Genomic DNA, 6,000 nt, shown 5'->3' with positions numbered 1-6,000 from the left:
CTTTGAGATCAGGCATCTGCCTGTTTTTCTAGTCTCCTAGGTCTCTGTTTTTCAATACAACGGCTATTGCTCATTGTTCTCAATTTACTGACTCCTTGTGGTTTCTAGATTCTGTTTACTTTTTCATTCTGCCAAGCCTTTGTAGAGACTCTGCCTGAGCTTGGAATGCCTTTCTTGGACTGCCTCACGGACTCTGCTCATCCTTCAAGATTTTGTTCAGACTTCAAGTCCTTCTTAACTCTCCTACTCTCATTTCTGTTTGGCCACTATTTCATTCATTTATCAAATATGAGCAGGGTTACTGTTCTGTGTCAGATATTCTTTTAGGCTTTGGTGATGCAGCAATGAAGGAAATGAATCCCTACCCTTGTGGAGCTCACGCACTAGTAGTGGGGCAAAATAAGCAGGAAATAAACAGATTATTACAATACATAGTCTGTCATGGTTTGAGTCCATTTATAAGAAATACAGAGGCAAGCAAAATTAACCCATGCTGTTAGAAGGCAGAATAATGGTTAGCCTTGGAGTGTGGAAGAGGGATCTAACTCTACAAGCTAGAATATGGGAGGATCTGGAGGTGTTAGTAATGCTGTTTTTCTTGATCTGGATGCTGGTTACATGGTTGTATTCAGTTGGTGAAAATTAATTGAGCTGGACACTTATATGCACTTTACTGTATGTACATTTCAATATAAAGTAAATATTTGTGTAGTATATCAGATGGTGAAGAGTCAACTAGAGGAAAGAAAGCAGGGAAGGAAGACTGGGAAGAGGGGAGTAAGGGGTGGGGAGGAGGGTTCCAATTTAAAATAGGCAATCCAGAGAATCAACCCTGAATACTTACTGGAAGGATAATGCTGAAACTGAAGCTCCAATATTTTGGCCACCTGATGCAAAGAGCTGACTCACTGGAAAAGACCTTCATGCTGGGAAGGATTGAAGGCAAAAGGAGAAGAGGGCAACAGAGGATGACATGGTTGGATGGCATCACTGACTCAATGGATATGAGTTTGAGCAAACTCCAGGAGATAGTGAAGGACACAGAAGCCAGGTGTGCTTCAGTCCATGGGGTTGCAAAGAATCAGATATATCTTAGTGACTGAACAACAATAACAATCGAGAGAAAGCCTCACTGATAAGTTAAATTTTAACAAAGATTTGGAGGAGATGAGGGTGCTAGGCCTTGAGATGGGTGAAGGCTGGTGATTGGAGGGGCAGAAAGGACGCCAGTGGTTGAAATGGAGAGAATGCAAGGGAAAGTGTAGGAGAGAGTATCAGGTAGATAACAGGAGGCTGGACTGTGTGGCACTTTATAGATCATTGTAAGAGTTTTGACTTTGCTCATACTATGGGAAGAGATGGAAAGCTACTGGAGGGTTTTGAACATAGGAATGAGATCATCTGTCTTATATTTTTAAAGTATCTTTCTGGCTGCTTTTGAGAAAAGACCCAAGAGAGGCAAGCATGGGAGCAGGGTGACAGTTGGGAAATCGTAATAATCCAGAAGAAGAAGAAGATGGCTTGGTCTAAGGTGATAGTAGTGGAAGTGGTGAGAAGAGAGTGAGTTAGGTATATATTTTTGAAGGTAAAGCAGATAGAATTTGTTGACAGGTTGGATGATGGGTGAGAAAGAAAGGGGGAAGTCAGTGATGACTAAGGTTTTTGCCCTGAGCAACTGAAAGTGTGATATTACCATTTATAATAATCAGGAAGTCTGGAGTTTAGTTTGGGATGAATTAAGTTAGAGATGTCCATTTCAGACATTTGAGGGGCCAAGTTGAGTAGGTGGTTCGATATGAAATTTGGGCTTACAAATCCAGGGTTGAAATGTAAACCTGGGTGTTGTCAACATACGGATGGTTATTTCAAATTATGGGATTAGATGAGCTCACCAACGGGACAGTCATAGAGGTGAGTAGAGGTCCAGGGACTGAATCCTGGAACTCTCCAGCATTTATAGGTCAGGACGGTGAAGAGAAACCAACAAAGGAAGATTAGAAAAAGTGGGCAGCAAAGTAGAAGGGAACCTAGGGAAGTGTCATGGCTTGGAAGGCAAATGAAGAAAATGTTTCAGGGAGAAAGGAGTGATCAGCTGTGTCAAAGCTGCTGAAGTGGCTTCTCTGGCTTCTCTCTAGTAGTTGAGAATCCACCTGCAATGCAGGGGACACAGGTTCAGTCCCTGCTCTGGGAAGATCCCCCATGTCACACATCAGCTAAACCCATGCATCACAACTTCTAAAGCCTGGGCACCTGGAGCTTGTGCTCTTCAGTGAGAGAAGCCACTCCAGTGAGAAGCCGGTGCACCGCAAGGAAGAGTGGCCCCTGCTCACTGCAGCTAGGGGACGTCCGTGCTCAGCAATGAAGACCCAGCACAGGAAAAAATAAAGAAATTAAATAAAGCTTTTTTGAAAAGTTGCTGATGTGTCAAGTGAGATAAGGACTGAGAATAGATCCCTGGAGAGGGAACATGGAGGACAGTTTGCTTCAAAGGGGAGCAGCAGAGGAATGTGTATGACGCAGAAAGGTAGAGGGTCTCATTTTTCTTTTTTTAGATGACAGAAGTAACACTGTGTATGCTGATAATGAACAAATAGGGAGGGTAAAGTTGATGATGCAGGAGACGGGGAAGAACTACTGAGTAATGCCTCTGAGTAGGCAGGGGGGATGGGTCTAATGCACATACCTAAGGGTTTGCCTTAGGTAGGACTATGTAAAAGGGTCGACAGAGTATGGGGACAAGATGCAGGTAGCTAGATACTGTGGTAGTGGGAGCTTGTGGAAATTGTCCTCTGCTTGCTTCTAATTTTCTCAGTGAAACGGGACAAATCATCAGGTGACTGTGAGGCTGGAAATGGTGGTGTTGAAGGTGTGAGAAGAAAGGAAGAAATGGTCCACTAGGAGAGCAGGAGAGAATAACCCAAGGAAAGTAGCAGGCTTCCTGGGCAGTACTAAAAGCACTTTTGAGGTTGTGGCTGTCTAAGTTTGAAGTGAGAATGCTCAGCATGGTTGTGTGTTATTCTCTAGCCTCATTCAGTTGCTTGTGTGTAGACGCAGAATGGGAGGAGAGTCAGGTTAACCAGATGTTGGGATTTGGCCATGCAAGTATGACAAAGGAAGACAGATGAGAGCTGGAAAATGAAAATGATAATCAACTATGCTATCTAAGCTAGATTAGAGGATGACGGATGTGAAGCATGGGAAAGACAGTGAAAGAGTGGTAAGATAATTGGGTTTGGGGTCTTAAAGGCTTCCAAAGTATTTTAGACTTGGGAACAAGAGATAGTGAGTGAGCTGGAAGGATAGAGGTGGTGGTTGGAGAGTTTCAGTGCTTGAAATTGAGGTAATAAAGTGGTTTGGTTATTGCTAATGACAAAATCTAAGTCCCAACTATGGGGAGGGTGGTTAAAATAAGATGGAAAAAAGGGTCCTTGGAGGAAAGGAGGTTCTGGTCCAAGAAGGTCTATGAATGTCTTCAGCAGAGTCAAATTTCAGTTAGAGGCAGAAGGTGAGGGAAATGTTAACAGAAGCTGAGAACAAAAGGGGTGTGCTGATGACTGGTAGCAAGTTTCAGAGAGCACAGTAGCAGGGTTTCAGAAGTTGGGAATAGGTTGGAAATGGGGTCAATAAAGGGAGAAATCAATAACCTCAGATATGCTGATGACACCACCCTTATGGCAGAAAGTGAAGAGGAACTAAAAAGCCTCTTGATGAAAGTGAAAGAGGAGAGTGAAAAAGTTGGCTTAAAGCTCAACATTCAGAAAACTAAGATCATGCCATCTGGTCCCATCACTTCATGGCAAATAGATGGGGAAACAGTGGAAACAGTGTCAGACTTTATTTTTTGTGGCTGCAAAATCACTGCAGGTGGTGATTGCAGCTGTGAAATTAAAAGACGCTTACTCCTTGGAAGGAAAGTTATGACCAACCTAGATAGCATATTAAAAGGCAGAGACATTACTTTGCCAACAAAGGTCCGTCTAGTCAAGGCTATGGTTTTTCCAGTGGTCATGTATGGATGTGAGAGTTGGACTGTGAAGAAAGCTGAGTGCCAAAAAATTGATGCTTTTGAACTGTGGTGTTGGAGAAGACTCTTGAGAGTCCCTTGGACTGCAAGGAGATCCAACCAGTCCATCCTAGAGGAGATCAGTCCTGGGTGTTCATTGGAAGGACTGACGCTGAAGCTGAAACTCCAATACTTTGGCCACCTCATGTGAAGAGTTGACTCATTGGGAAAGACCCTGATGCTGGGAGGGATTGGGGGCAGGAGAAGAAGAGGACGACAGAGGATGAGATGGTTGGATAGCATCACCGACTCGATGGACATGAGTTTGAGTAAACTCTGGGAGTTGGTGATGGACAGGGAGGCCTGGTCTGCTGCGATTCGTGGGGTCACAAAGAGTCAGACACGACTGAGCGACTGAACTGAACTGAACTGAAAGAGCCGTGTGGGGCTCAGATGCACTGAAGGTCCTGGTGCATCTTGTACGTATGTGCTTAGTCGCTGAGTCATGTCTGACTCTGTGCAGCCCCATGGACAGACTCCTCTGCCCATGGGATTTTCCAGGCAAGAACACTGGAGTGGGTTGCCATTTCCTCCTCCTGGGGATTTTCCCAACTCAAGGATTAAACCTAAGTCTCTTGTGTCTCCTGCAATGCAGGCAGATTCTTTACCCGCTGAGCCATCGGGGAAGCCCAAAGTGTTAGTCACTCAGTCGTGTCCGACTCTTTACGACTCCATGGATTGCAGCCCTCCAGGCTCCTCTATCCACAGAGTTCTCCAGGCAAGAATACTGGAGCAGGTAGCCATTGCCTTCTCTAGTGGATCTTCCCAGCCCAGGGATCAAGCCAGTGTCATCTGCGTTGCAGGCAGACTCTTTACCATCTGAGCCACCAAGGAGCCCAAAAGCACAGGCTCAGTAGTTGTGGTGCCTGGTCTGAGTTGCTCTGTGGCATGTGGGATCTTCCCAGATCAGGTATTGAACCTGTATGTCTTGCATTGGCTGGTGGATTTTTTTTACCACTGAGCCACCAGGGAAGTCGTGGTAAACATAAATTGGGAATCAAACCTGATGAGATTAGATATGGTGTTCTCAAGGGAGACTCTGATGGCCTAGCTGTGATTGTTGTGGAGGGAAAAAGTGTGAGGGTGTTATGAGGAGCACAGAGAGTTCTGAGTTCTCCTCTTCATTCTGTGTGATGGAGGTGTGGAGGCCAGGGTGGAGCAGATTTACCTGCAGCACGTGGAACTGGGACTCCCTTTTGATTCTTGTGGGTAACAACATGGAAGTTGGAGAAAGAGAAGCAAGATGGCTTAAACTGTGTATGTTACAACTCAAGAGTGCCCCACGGACACAGACTCTAATGTGCCTGGCACCCCTGGAGAAAGGCAGCATGATTGCCCTGGAGAAACACGCTCTTTAAAGCACCTCAAACACACTGTATGTGCAAACTTACTGCATTGCTGGAATTCAGGATTATTCATCCTGTCATAAGACTTTGAAACCCTCCAACCAACAGGGTTGTTCCTTTTCTCAGGACACCCTGGGAACATCCTCCCCCCTTCTCCCCTTGTAAGCTCACAAGCTAATAAGTAGACTCCGCAGTCATTCCTTGGCCTGAGATGTGTTCCTTCCAACGTATACTGGAATGTGGTGGGATCTGGTGACGGATGATGTTGGTTCCTCTCAGATCTGTCTCTGTCCCACAAACCTAACAGACACAGGAGTACTGTTCCAAAACCCCGAGCCTATTTTGCTTCTGTTTCCCTTCACTTTCTGCAAGTTGGTGGGAAATATCCCATTCATTTTCCTTTTTCTTTTTGCTCCTCTCATTTTTCCACTAACGTTATTGTTGGACTCATGAATTAGTACATTATTAATGAATGAGTAGCATTATTATTGAATTAATGAATGAGTAAAGCAGAATTTTGCCTTACAAATGAAGGAGAGTTGCTGGTGGTGAATGAGTTCTTTGAGGGCTGCTGCTCTTAGGAGGAACACA

This window comes from Cervus elaphus, chromosome 19, assembly GCF_910594005.1.
Source record: "Cervus elaphus chromosome 19, mCerEla1.1, whole genome shotgun sequence".
Taxonomy (NCBI): Eukaryota; Metazoa; Chordata; class Mammalia; order Artiodactyla; family Cervidae; genus Cervus; species Cervus elaphus.
Note: the sequence above shows the minus strand (reverse complement) of the source record.